The sequence below is a fragment of the Acinonyx jubatus genome, chromosome C2 (genome assembly GCF_027475565.1).
Source record: "Acinonyx jubatus isolate Ajub_Pintada_27869175 chromosome C2, VMU_Ajub_asm_v1.0, whole genome shotgun sequence".
Taxonomy (NCBI): domain Eukaryota; kingdom Metazoa; phylum Chordata; class Mammalia; order Carnivora; family Felidae; genus Acinonyx; species Acinonyx jubatus.
The window spans coordinates 4,246,735-4,260,844 of record NC_069384.1 but is presented as its reverse complement, the minus strand read 5'-3'; the positions used below and the strand labels follow the sequence as shown (position 1 = coordinate 4,260,844).

Below are 14,110 nucleotides of genomic sequence, written 5' to 3'. Positions count from 1 at the left end.
TCTTCCCCCCGCATGTGCCGGGGTCCTCCCTGCTAGCCCGTGGGGGAACCTTGCTCTGGAAACTCTCATCTTTAGAGTCTCAGTCCTCGGACGCCTCCCCTCGACCCCCGGCCGAGGTGTCGCCGTGCACATGCTCTAAGGAGGGAGGGCGCCCCGGGAAGCAGACATGGAGGGAGCAGAGGGGGCAGAGGGGGAGCAGACAGACATCTCAGCCTCGTCACTCCTTGAGGCGGTGGGCCGGTTGCTCTCAGTGTCCGTAAACCCCTGGCTCTGCAAGGCTGGGAATGAGGGTCACTTCTGGGAGCTCCGGAGAAGGGACTCCAGAGAGCGAGGTACGGCGGGGGACCTGGGCAGGGAGCAGGGGCCCACACCGTGCCCTGCTTGCGGTGACACTGCGCTGGTGACAGCTCAGCGTTTCCCAGTGCCCGGGAGGGTGGAGGGGTCCCAGGGTCCACACCAGCTCTCCAAGGCGGTAGGGACCAGGCCGCCATATAAACGCAGTCACCACTCAGCAGGACTTGTGGGGAAGGGGTGGGGGAGGGCCCCCTCCCCCCAAGACGCATCAGTTCCCATTTCATCTGCCAGGGAGGAGGGGGCCACGCGGCTCTGCCTCACGAAACCCCGGTCTGCAAACTCAGCCGAAAGCCCTCGTCCTGTCCTCCTACCCGACAGCCTGTTGGCCTCCCCTTGACCATGGCCAGACCCCAGGGTCATGAGCTGGTTGCTTCTAAACCTGATCAATCAGCAGTCACCGCCGAAGCTCTTTTCGGACCTTGTGGCTTTTTTTGGTTTGGTCTGCAACTTAAAAAAAAGCTGAAAGTTAAGGGCGCCTGGGCGGCTCAGCCGGGTAAGCGTTCGACTTCGGCTCAGGTCATGATCTCACGGTTGGTGGGTTCGAGCCCTGCATAGGGCTCCCTGCTGTCAGGGCGGAATTTTGCCCCTTGCCGGTGGACAGGCCAGCAGAGCTTCCTGCGGACAATGGGACGCGCCCCGGAGCCAGGCAGCCGTGGCCAGGAGCCGGTGGCAGAGGCAGGCACAGCGGGCGCTCTGGCAGGTTGGCGCCTCTCAGCCACCAGCCAGGGCCTCAGCCGGGGGGGGGGGGGGGGGGGGGGGGTTGGGATTCCCCTTGGCAGGATGCTCTGTGTTCTCGGAAGAGTAACACAAGGAGGAGTGCCGGCCCACGGGCGGGGAGCTGGGTCACGGGTGTGTGCAGGGGCAGAATGTGCCAGAATGTGCCAGAATGCGCCGGCTCTCACCTTGCCCAGCTGCCGCTGGTGAGTCGTGGGGGGAATTGGGGGGCAACCTACTACTCTCCCTGAGTCACGTGAGTCCCGACAAATCCCCCCCCTGCACTCTGGGGCCCCCACCAGAGCCCCAGTGTGCAGGTAAAGGGGCTTCTCTTAGACTCTCTCTCCTTCCAAAGAGAAAAACAAAGCACAAAGAGGGACCTGAAGTATCTCCTTCTCGGGAGCCTGATAAGGGACTGGAGTGGTGGCCAGAGCCGTGGAATCCAACAAGAGGAACATTACATGGCATGTGGCATGGGGGGTAAGCCTGTCCCCGCGCTGGGTCAGCGTCTTGTGGAGCTCTGTCCCCAGGGACTCCCGTCTCTGGGCCAGCTCCACCTCCCAGGGGCCAGCGCAGGCAGGTGCTCAGGCCATGTCGCTGGGCGGGGGTGGGGGTGGGGTGGGGGGGTGGGGGGGGTGTAGAGTGCAGTGGTTCGAATCCACCAACACCGGTAACACACGGCCACAGGCGGGGATTTCAGCTCTCCCAAACCCCTTCTCTGTCATGGGGAATCATAATGGGAACTTTTTAAAAGGCAGTTTCCGGAATTGGGAGAGGGACGTATGTAAAAGCAGTTAGTACAGCCCCCCATAAAATGGGAGGAAGGGAGGGAAGGAAGGAGGGAAGGAAATCAGAAAGGGAAGGAAGGAAAGAAGGGAGGGAGAAAGGGAAGGAGGGAAGAAGGGAGGAAGGAATCTAATCTGAAGCAACATTGTCAGAGGGAGAAGCAGTTACCTGACCGTTCTGTGGCTAAAGGCCCTCCAGGTCTGTCCCCTGACATTCTGTGTCCCCACCTCTCCAGAGTGGCCTGGATGCCTAAGAAATGTGGCTTGGTTTCCAAGCAAGACTTGAGAGATTTTTCTGTGTTCCTGAACTTTCCTCCCCCTCCCCTCACAGGGGCTCTGCAGGGGAGGAGGGGGAGGAGCAGGAAGCGAGGGGAGGGGGCGCCACGTGGACTTGGCCTTTAGGCAAGTGGGAGGGGCCGGCCCCCAGGCTGCAGTAGCCCAGGGAAGGGTAGGGGCCTGACGGGGATCATTGTACCACCCTTTGACTTAAAACCCAAAGTCTTACAGCGGGATTCCCACCCCCACAGGTCCTCTGGCTCCGCCCTGCAGACCCCCAGGAGGCAAGGAGGCCTTCAGAAAGGAGTCTCCGGATGCAGCCTAGCCGTGCAGACCCTGACATTGGACACGCAGCCCAAGTTCTCCATCTTTATCCTGCAGAAAAACTGACGTCAGTGCGAGTTCCCCGGGGCGGACACCAGGGCCTGGGGGGTGGGGGGAGCCGTTGTCTAACGAGCACAAAGCTTCGGTTTTGCAGGAAGTTCTGGAGGAGGACACACAGCAATGTGAATACCTGGGCGTTGCTGAACTGCCCCCTGGGGCAGGGCAAAGACTGCCGGTTAATTCGGTGTTTGGTGAAGGCCCTGTGGTCCCTGTGTCCTCATGTGCAGGGGAAAGAGAGGGGGTGCTCTGGGGGGGGAGGGGGTCTACTCTCAGAACACCAACCCCATTCGTGGGGGTTCCACCCTCATGACGCCGTCACCTCCCAAGGCCCCGAGTCCTGACACCCTCACATTGGGGGTTAGGATTTCGACCCATGAATTACGGGGGACAAAAACATTCAGATGGAAACTTTTATTGAAGTGTATTTAAAAAAAATTTTTTTAACGTTTACTTTATTTTTGAGAGACAGAGACAGAGCATGAGCCGGGGAGGAGCAGAGGGAGCGAGACAGACACAGAATCCGAAGCAGGCTCCAAGCTTGAGCTGTCAGCACAGAGCCCGACGCGGGGCTCGAACCCACAAACCGTGAGATCACGACCTGAGCCGAGGTCGGACGCTTAACCGACTGAGCCACCCAAGTGCCCCCATATTTAGATACATTTTACCAGAGTTGTTAAAAAGTGCCCTGGGGAAGTGGGCTGGGGTGTCTCAGCACCGTCCTCTCCTTCAGGCACATCAGCCCCAAGCCATAAACCCACACGGAGGGGGTGGTGGCAGCTCAAATGAAACCCACCGGCCTGGGCTTATGCTTTGCCCTATAACGGGGGTGCCAGAGCTCCTAACACGTGGGTCCCAGGCTCCCACACAAGGCCCCTGTCCCCACAAGGCTGCCCGTGTCTGCTGCGCGATGCCTCCAGCGTCCGGTGTTTGTAGTGTTATGCCCAGAATTCGTGATCCCCAAAGACCACTAGGGAGCCGAGTCCGATGCAAAAGCAAAGAGCCTTTATTCGAGCTAGCTCGAGCTCAATCCCCTACCTGCACCGACGCAGCGGTGAGATACCAGGGAAAGAGAGCGAGTTTCAAAAGGACAAAGGTTTTATTGGGGCCTGGGGGCAGTTGGTGAGGTAATGGCTATGGCCTCAGCCGATTGGCTGGGGAAGGGTCCTGGGGAAGGGTCGAGTCCTGTTAGGCAGGTGAGGGGGGGGGTTACTCAAGGGGAGGAGGTGTGGTCAAGGTGAAGGACACAGAACAAGATGGAGTCGGCTGGCGTAGGCCCGCCCTTTCAGTAGCAAGTTTCAGCCCCGCACCGCCCCTGACCTTGTTTGCAGGCTGACGGAGCCGTGGTCCCACCGTGTCGGCTTGGGTCGGCTCCGTCACGGGGCCTGTGAATTCAGTCTCTCGGTTCAGTGGCCCGGCCTTCGAGGGGGGCTCACGGCCGCAGCAGGAGGAGGAGGAAAATCTAGAAGCACAGAAGGAACACTCTCAATGTCAACAAAATGACCGAGTGACTGTCTTGAGTGGGTAAGAGTCTATATGATTTCATTTAGTCCTTTTTCCTATCCTCATCCCACAGGTATTTCCGGAGGGTTCCATCAGAGGGGCGGTGACAAGCTCAGACTGGCCTCCAGGAAGGGGTCCTGGGGTCCCTCCACGAACAGTCCAGACGTGAACGTACTTCATCAAAGGGAAAGGGTCTGGGTTCAGGCCCCGGGGCCCCGTGAGTTTGGCTGCAAAATAAATTGCCCGGACGAGAGATTTTCAAGGCCGACCTTCCATGTGGCTCAGAACGCTTACATCCGCCCGGGTCAAGGGGCCCCCTGCCCCCAAACTAGCCACCAGCTTCCCCCCCCCTACCTCCGGAACCGGAGCCACCCCAAACTTCTTTGCTTGTTGTGAGAAAGTAGTTGCGGACCATGAAGAAACGGATGGGTGTGGCTTCGTTCCAATAAAACTTTATGTATAAAATGGGCGCGGCCGGCCCCCGGGTTATGGAATTAAAGGGACTGGTTTGGAATCTGGGTGCAGGCACCTGGCGTGAGAGGGAGGTCATCCCAGCAGCAAGCCTGCCCTTGTCCACGAGTAGGGCCCCAACCCAACTCCCTCTGGGGTAGGGGAGCCCCCTCAGACAGTCACGGTAGCCCACCCCCCCAGCTCCCCCGCAAGGCAAGGAGGTGTCTTGTGTTTACAAACATCACTAATGATCTCAGGGACCAGTTTCCAGGCAAGCTCATTCCCAGAGGGCAGAGGACTGATTGTCCTGAGTCCCAGCGGGCCCCAGGGGCCTACGTGGACCCTGCTGGCCAGTGCTGAACGCACCAGCTTGAGCTGGGGCCCTGTGTGTCCCCGGGGCAGCCCCGCCCAGGAGGCCTGAGACGGCTGGCCAGTCCTCGCCACCCTTCCTTTAAGGCGGAGGGAACTGTCTCCACGCTAACAGCCACCCTGGGCCAGACACTGGGTTGGGCTGGGGGCTTCCCACGTTCATTGCATTTGTGCCCCCAGTGGACGGTAACCAGGGTAAGCCCAGTTTACGTGTGCAGGTTCAGCAAGGCCAAGGAACCGGCCGCCCCACAGCGGCGGGGGGAGATCTATACACCCCAAAGCTCTGCTCTCCCTCCCTGTGGTCCAGGCTCCCCCCTCCCAAGGTGGAAACGCTGGGGACACCTGTGCTCGCCCCTGACCTTGGCAGACCTTTGACAGGAAGCCGCCTCCCCAGGGGACCCGGAGGGCATCCCTCACTGCTGGGGCTATTTCTGGGAGTTAGAGGGGGACGAATGCTCCTAGCTGCCTCTCCACTGATCTCCCCCACCCCCCCGCTCCCCCCGCAGGCTGTTGGGAGGTGAGACTTCAGTGTTGGTGGGGCTTGGTGGGTTCCCTCCAGCGCCTCAACAGAGAGGATCTGATAAGGTTATAATAGCGCCTTCTCCATCATCTCCTCGGGGAGCTCCAAGGATGACCTCACCCCCGCAACTACCTATGAGCCAAGAGAACAGGGCTGGGCCTCCCATTCTAGAAGGGGAAAGAGGGCACCAAGGGGTTCCCTGTGGAATAGGGAATAGGCCCCGCCTTCCAGCCCCTCCCAGGCACAGCTGGTCCCCCACCCTCACTCTGACTGTTGATCGCTAAGCACACAGTGGACACCTTCTATATGAAACATGCTTTGCTTGGGGACAGTTCCCCAGTTAGATCAGAGGTGAGGGCAGGGTGGGGTGGGGCAGCCCACTGAGGGCCTGGGTTTCCAGGTTTTCTGTTAAGGGCAGTGCTCTGTGGAACTGTGTGGCCAGAGCTGGGCCCAGGCACACGATCGTGTCGCCTGCAGCAGTGGGACAGTCCAGCCCAGAGCGGGGAGGGCCACCTCCGGGAGAAGAGGGCTGAGATGGGGTTGGTATTAGTGGGGCATCTCACACCGCGGATGTCCCTCAGATTAATGTGCGGAGATCACACACACAGGATTCCCAAGGAACCCACCGATGTCAAAGCACAGGTCTGCGAAAATGAAACCCAGTGAGAGAGCATCGTACCCGCTTCTTTGTGGACACCTTTGATGGTAAGATCAGGCTGCTGGGTGCAATGACACCGCTGTTTCCACGCAGCGAGGCACCTCCACGGTGTCTCGAGCGGGAAGGGGCACGTGTGACATGATGTGAAAACATCCGAAGGCTCGGCCAACGCCACTGAGGCTCACTGTTTGCGTTCTAAATGAGACCGTTCAAAAATTCATTTAAAGGTAGGTAAAAATAGGATTTACTTCTTTTCTCCTGAAAGAAACTTTTTTTCTAAAATGAAGAGAGGTGAGGTCAATAGGCCTTATCAAAGGTCAGGGGTGTGAGAAACACCGAGGTTATCCCGCACCCCGAAGCGTGGCTGTTGGGGTGCATGGTGAGGGGGCCCTAAGAAAATTAGAAGTGGGTTGGAATCCCCCTGTTTGAGCAGAAGACAGGGCGAGTGGGACTCCTGAGGCCCTTCAGGACCCTCCCCCGTGTCCCCACAGGGAACCCAAGGCCCGGAATGGGAAAGCGGCGGTTCGGGGCCGGGATTTAGACTCGAACCCAGAACCCTTGACTCCTAGCCCGATTCTTGTCCCGAGAGGGGTCCACTGGGGTTAGCTCCCTGCATGACGGAGTCCAGGACAACGGGGAGGAGGGGGTCAGCCAGGTAGGAAGAGACCTTGTCACCCAAAGCCAGGGCAGGGGCGGACCCACACTCGGGCCAGGATGCTGGGTGCCCCAAAGCGGCTCCACCTTGGGGCGGCGACATCTGGCTTCAGAAGATGTTCGGCAGGGGAGGCCGAGGTGTCTTCAAAGATGTCAGGTTCTTCTTCAAAGGAAAATGCCCCAGGCAGGTGTGACTACATCTGTCCCTTAAACTCTGGTGGCGGCTGAGGGCCCCCTCAGGCCCCCCTCAAAGACCCCAGAGTCTATCCCATTTCACGTGTCTTCAAACCCCACCGCCCCTGACCAGGGGTGCCTACGGCACCCCATGGGCCCCCAGAACAGCCCCCCAGCTCCCAGCCACACAGGGGGTCTTTGGGGCATGGGGTGAAGGGAGGGGGAAGCTTGCTGGGGCGGGGGCTCTGAGCTCCTGTCACCCCACCGGCTGTCCCCCAGACTCCACCCCTGCCCCCCACCGGCTTGCCCCAGGCAGGTCTGGTTTATGAGACCTTCCAGCCTGTCTCGTCTTGTCGGACCTGGAAACCGGGCGCAGTAACACTTACCTCACAAGAAAGGTGTGGGGACCCGGACTTGGAGCTGCACACGCCCCTCCCCCAGCCCCCACCTGCAGCCGCTGAGAGTTTGCAGGGCACCGGCTCTGGCTTCGGGGGCTTTCAGACAGGTGCCCTCGGCGGCCCGACTGGAACATTCCCAGTGTTCAGCAGCAAATGCAGAGAAGGGTGGCCGGGGCCCGGGGAGCACTGAGCTCCGCGGGACCACCCACCGCCAACCCAGCACAGCGGTGAGGGCCCCGACACGGCGAGGGGAACAGGCGGGGCACCCCCCTTCCCGGGGGACAACCTGCCGCACCTGGCCTCCCCCTCCCTGGGCGCTCTGGGCCTCTTTGTGGAAAAAGGAGGTCCCACTTGGGAGCCATAAAAACCACACGTGAGTAGTGGTGCCGTGGCCCCTGCAGACTCTGTGAGGCCGCACTGTCACTCCTCAGTCACTGTCACTCAGATGGAAGGGCGTGGAGGTTCTGTGAGAGGAACCTTCCCAGGTTTCTGGAGGGACGTCTCTCCCTCCCCTGCCCCCCGGCCACATCTGCGGGACGCCCAGGCAGGTCCTTCCGACAAGGGTCCCAAATCCCCTCCAGAAGGCAGCTCAGCTCTCAACAAAGTACCACGGGCTGGGCGGCTGTGCCAACAGAAGTTTATTTTCTCCCAGTGCTCGAGGCTGTAAGCCCGCGATCAAGGGGTGGGCAAGGCCTGGTTCCTCCCGAGCCCCTCTCCTCGGCTCGCGGCCGGCCCCCTGCTCCCCGTGCGCTCACGCAGTCGTCCCTGTGCGCGTCTGTGTCCTTCTTTGATAAGGACACCAGTCAGATTGGATCAAGGCCAACCCAGGGACATCATTTTAACTTAATTACCCCTTTAAAGACCCTACATCCAAATATAGTCACATTCTGAGGGATGGAGATTTGGGGCAGGAGGACACCCTTCATCCCATAACAGTCCCCCAGCACAGTGCGACACGTCCTTCAAGGGAAGACTTCCCCCACTTCCTCCAGGAAGCCTTCCAGGCCTGTAGTCCATGGGGAGAGCCTCTGTGTCCATTTCAGCCACTGTGGGGAGGGGCTGGGGGAGGTGGGGAGCAAGAGTGCAGCTTCCCCAGATGAACGGACCACAGATGCGTTACTGGCTTTTGCTTGTAGCCCATTTTATTCTGACCCTCTCTGCCCTTGATTTAAAGAGATCTGGGTACTGTACCCACTTCCCTTGTATCTGCTACTTTCTCTGGAGTTGTATTTTCTTTTTTTTAATTTTTTCTTTAAGTTTATTTATTTATTTTGGGAGAGAGAGAGCAAGCAAGCAGAGGAGGGACAGAGAGAGGGAGGGAGAGAGAGAATCCAAAGCAGGCTCTGCACTGACAACGTAGGGCTTGAACTCACACACTGTGAGATCATGACCTGAGCCGAAATCAAGAGTCTGTTGCTTGACCAAATGAGCCACCCAGGTGCCCCTTTTTAATTTTTTTTTAACATTTATTCATTTTTGAGAGAGAGAGAGAGAGAAAGAGCGTGAGTGGGAGAAGAGTAGAGGGAGGAGACACAGAATCCGAAGCAGGCTCCAGGCTCCGAGCTGTCAGCACAGAGCCCGACACGGGGCTCGAACTCACAAACCACCAGATCATGACTCGAGCCGAAGTCGGAGGCTCAACCAACCGAGCCACCCAGGCGCCCCTGGAATTATATTTTCTAAAAACTGACATTTGACCAAAAAATAAAAAAAATAAATAAAAGAAAGCCGGTCATTCTCAGAAGGTCCAGTTCCTTTGGAGACTTTTTTTCTTTTTAGAAGAACCAGGTAGAAGCCCTGGTGGAAGGTATTTGTAAAATGCAGAGCCACCTCTATGGGGACACCCTCAGCTCGACTTCATGTCTCACGGACACCGGTCAGCAACACAGAGCAGAACTCTGACCCCACGCAGCTGATGGAATATTCTCCCTACCTCCTCCCCAAGGCCATCTTTTCTCGAGGCGTCGGAAGACATCCTATCACCCCTCACCCCAGACTGGGGAGGCAGCGGGAAGGCAGGCCCCGTCTGTGAGGCACCCGGGCCTGGAATCGGGAGCAGAGAGACCCCTGGGCACCCCGTGAGACAACAGCAAGACCAGAAGGGACTCCGCGTCCTGCCTCAAAGGCACGCCAGGCCAGCCGGCCCAGGTAAGAGGGAAGCCGATCCCACAGGAGGCGGCTGACAGTCTCCCCAAGGCCCAGAACCGCCTCCTGTCAGTCTGGAGGCCCGTTGTCAACATTCGGATGGGCTTGTAATCAGGCCCCCGCTGTGGAGGCCAAGGTTTTATTGTAATGACAGCTTGGATTTATAGAGCATCCTTCTTGTGCCAAATCCTTCAGAGTACCAGAGAGGGGCGGGGAGGGATTTAATTGGCCCTTAGCGCTGAGGAAACTGAGGCACGGGCAGGTTTAAAGACTTGCCCAGGGCAGGAAGGGATTAAAAGCCAAAGAACAGAGCTCGGATTTGGGGTTTGCCGCTGGCCGTGACAGCTGCAGAGCTTTCTTATGGGAGCAGCGGGGCACGGGGGGTGCTGGGGGCAGGTCCCAGACGCCCATCTCCCCTGACACCCACACTGTACCACCATCACACCATCCCACACGGGCACTATGCCCACACACATTCACGCACACATGTGCACACACCAGTCATTCACAAGCTTACAGGACAAAAGCGGACAATCCCAGTTTCTGGCTGTGTTTCCCTTCCTATTCAAGGAGGGGGTGTAGCCATTGGGGCTGTGTGTGTCCCCGAGGCCCTGGCTGGTCCTCTCCGAAGCACGAGCCTATGGACATCACCTCACAGGCGCCGGGCTGCCGGGGCTGCCACTGCTGGCCACGTGGAAGCCACAGGGGCCACCTGGGGAGGGAAAAGGACGCTGAATAAATGGGGTCAGGAGACCAGGCTCGCCATGAGCCGGCGTGAGACCTCACGTACGTGAATTCGCCTCTCCTGGCCATCAGAGCAAGGGGGTTATGCCCTGACGGGGGGCTTCACCCTCCACACCCTACTGTGAACCTCTGGAGGGACGCCAACTCTAGGGCCGGAGCAAGAACGGTACCGGTCGGACCTGGGGCATCTTTGGGAGCCATAAAACAAAGGGGCAGTCAGGCCAGGTCAGGAGGACAAGGGCAGAGGGACCGCAAGAAGGAACTTCATCCGCCAAGGGAGAGGCGGGGAGAGATGCAGGCAGTGAGCAGAGCTCTGGCTTTAACACAGGGTTCAGTCAAGAGGACCCACCGTGAACCATTTCCCTGCCTTCTGTCCTCAAACGTCTTCAGGGACAACAGGAAATGCACTGATGCCCAGCTTGGCTAGGGGCAGGTAACCCCTTCTCGCCTTGGGGGCAGGTGGGTAGGAGGAGCATCCCGTGTCCCTGTTCCCGTGCCCGATGTGCGGCCTGAGCAGGAACAGAAGGACGCAGAGAGCTCCAGGACCCCCAGGGGGCAAGGCCAGCGGGAAGCTGCCAAAAGTGACAGGTTGGGTGCCGGGACCGGGGTTCGGGAAGGAGGCACGGCGCTGGCATGTCCCTGTAGGGAATGGTCAGACCCCCGCCACGGTGGGTTCACCATGCATTTGATGGCGTAAGTCTGCCGCCCTTGATTTCACGGTTTGGCAAGCAGCTCTACGCTTGTGATAAGCCCTTTGGGCCATGATGGGCTTTAAAAAATTAAGGTGCACGTTGAATCAAAAGGTTAACTTACCGGATTGGCGTTTTTCGAGAAGGTCGATACGAATGCCTAACTGACACAAATCGTTTGTCCGCACCGCTCCACTCCGAGCGCCGTGAGACCGCGGACCGTGTGAGGCCCAGAGGACACGTTTCTGCTGAGTCAGCCAGCGCTCACCTCAAAGTTAGAGACCCTCTTACAACTCGCCGGACAGACCGAGACTCGGTGCGTGTGGCTGGTGTGGCCGTCCTCTGCGAGACACGGCGTGTATCGAGTGCGAGTGACAATTCCAATTAATTTCATCTGTTTTCCTGCTCTCGTGTGCATTGACAGAACGTTGTAGCTGGGATGGCGTTGGCTCCAAGAGCAGAATTTCGCAGCGAAGCGATGCCAGGTTAAGAGAAGCATTATCAGCCGCTTCAAATAGAAAAGGCAATTAAGTTAATCTGAGTTAATTGCCTCGTTTTCATTCAAAACATTAAATAAAAGTAAAGCTCTGAGCATTTATTCTGCTGAGGATGTGTCTTCTGATGTTCTTACAAGTGCTAGATGTAAATGCAAATTCAGTTAAATCGTGGCTATTGCTGAGGTCATTTGTTGGTGTTGTGCTAACACCCAGACAGATGTTGATGTCACTCGGCATTATGGAAACAGGCGCCGTTATTAAATTAGGAAAGTGTGGACTGGAAATGTAGCTGGAATTTTTTGTAGTGAACACATAATTCATAAATGAGCCTTAGCAAGCTGCAACCCACCTCCAAATGAAATAGACACTTCTCTAAAGAAGACATCCGGATGGCCAACAGGCACACGAAAAGATGCTCAACGTCGCTCCTCATCAGGGAAATACAAATCAAAACCACACTCAGATACCACCTCACACCAGTCAGAGTGGCCAAAATGAACAAATCAGGAGACTATAGATGCTGGCGAGGATGTGGAGAAACGGGAACCCTCTTGCACTGTTGGTGGGAATGCAAACTGGTGCAGCCACTCTGGAAAACAGTGTGGAGGTTCTTCAAAAAATTAAAAATAGACCTACCCTATGACCCAGCAATAGCACTGCTAGGAATTTACTCAAGGGATACAGGAGTGCTGATGCATAGGGGCACTTGTACCCCAATGTTTACAGCAGCACTCTCAACAATAGCCAAATGATGGAAAGAGCCCAAATGTCCATCAACTGATGAATGGATAAAGAAATTGTGGTTTATATACACAATGGAATACTACTTGGCAATGAGACAGAATGCAATCTGGCCATTTGTAGCAACGTGGATGGAACTGGAGAGTGTTGTGCTAAGTGAAATAAGCCATACAGAGAAGGACAGATACCATATGTTTTCACTCTTATGTGGATCCTGAGAAACTTAACAGAAGTCCATGGGGGAGGGGAAGGAAAAAAAAAAAGAGGTTAGAGAGGGAGAGAGCCAAAGCATAAGAGACTCTTAAACACTGAGAACAAACTGAGGGTTGATGGGGGGCAGGAGGGAGGGGAGGCTGGGTGATGGGCATTGAGGAGGGCACCTGTTGGGATGAGCACTGGGTGTTGTATGGAAACCAATTTGACAATAAATTTCATATATAAAATAAAATAAAATAAAAAGTAAAACCAGCAGATCTCAAAACTTACAAACCTTTTGACATATGCAGAGTTAGAGAAACTGAACAGTAAAATTTCAGTGACAGAGCTAACACAGTTCACAAATAGGAACTACTTTTCGCGGCGATACGCCCCTTCCCCCCAGAGGGCCATCATCGGCCAGGTTTTAGAAACACGGAGCCTTCAGAAAGTCGCTCACGAGTCACGCCAAATGGCTTACGGTGATGCTAGATTTGTGGGTGTGCGTAACTGGGTCCTCCAGGCTCTGGTTGCATTTTGTTCAAAACCAGTTGGAACTCTTTGATCAGACTGTTCAACAAATACATGATCAAAACTGCTTCTTTTGAAATGTTTGACAAATTGTTTCAATTAAAAAAAAAAAAAGATGGGGGCGCCTGGGTGGCTCAGTCGGTTAAGCGTCCGACTTCAGCTCAGGTCACGATCTCGCGGTCCGTGGGTTTGAGCCCCGCATCGGGTTCTGTGCTGATGGCTCAGAGCCTGGAGCCTGCTTCGGATTCTGTGTCTGCCTCTCTCTCTGCCCCTCCCCCGTTCATGCTGTGTCTCTGTCCCAAAAATAAATAAACGTTAAAAAAAAAATTTTTAAATAAGATATTAAAAAAAATAAAAAAATAATAAATAAATAAAAGATGGCAAACAGAAAGACTATTAAAATGTATTGCTGCGACAGAAAGAAAGGAAATGAACAAATTGATGGTGAGTGAGAATGAGTTTGGAATCCTGAAATTGCCCTTTGGAGTATCTCCGTGTATGAGGTGAATTTTTGATAGAAGTCATTTTAATCGTGTAGACATATATACACCCGTATATCTGTATATGTATATATACTATGACAGTGGAATAAAATTGAGTAGGCTTATGATTGTCAGCATATACATCTGACAAAGCATTCAAAAAACCCTTGGACACATTTTGCCTTCTAAAAACATTTATGAGAGATTCTTTGGATGGAAACCAAATCGGAGAGCTTATGAAAATATCTGGGCTGAACACCTTCGTTACCAAAGCACTGACAGGGTTCTTTGAGCAGCACTCATCTAACGCTGGCTCACCTGACCACATCGGGGTGTACAGAGAAGATTCCATTTAACTCATCGGCAAATTCGAATATATCAGCCACCAAATGTCTTTTTGAGGAAGATTCCAGGCGATTTTACGAGAAATTAAAAGTCAGGAGGCAACTCTGAAAATAATAGATCCTTCTGAAAAATGCCACTAACATGGCAAAAAAAATCACATAAAATTAAAAGCTAACTGAAGAAAGTGAACATTTATCGAGAATTATTATTCAGCAGGTAGTTGTTCTTTAATATCCAGATACTCAGTGCAAACTTTTTTTGCTTTAATGTAACAAACGCTATCTTTATTTGGCAGAAAGTAGTTAATTCTTTCTCTGTAAATGAAGTTCTCGCTTCATTAGAAATGACAATTGCGTAACATCGTTGTGGTCTTTTTCTTGTCTTTCTAAGCTCAGATTTGGGGCAGAGCAAATACACTTTCCCCCAGTTTTGTCAAGTGATAATTTATATCTAATAAAATCCACCCATTTTAAGTGTGCAGTTTGCTCAAGTCGGCGATCGTTAA

General features: G+C 55.1%; 1 long non-coding RNA gene across 1 annotated transcript; it reads left to right on the top strand.

Moving 5' to 3' along the window:
- The first annotated feature begins 1,161 nt into the window (after nucleotides 1–1,161).
- On the top strand, nucleotides 1,162–2,726 carry LOC113594417 (uncharacterized). Its single transcript, XR_008297407.1, has 3 exons — nucleotides 1,162–1,274; nucleotides 1,424–1,548; nucleotides 2,403–2,726. It is a non-coding gene; the product is annotated as an uncharacterized LOC113594417 (long non-coding RNA).
- Nucleotides 2,727–14,110: the final 11,384 nt, after the last annotated feature.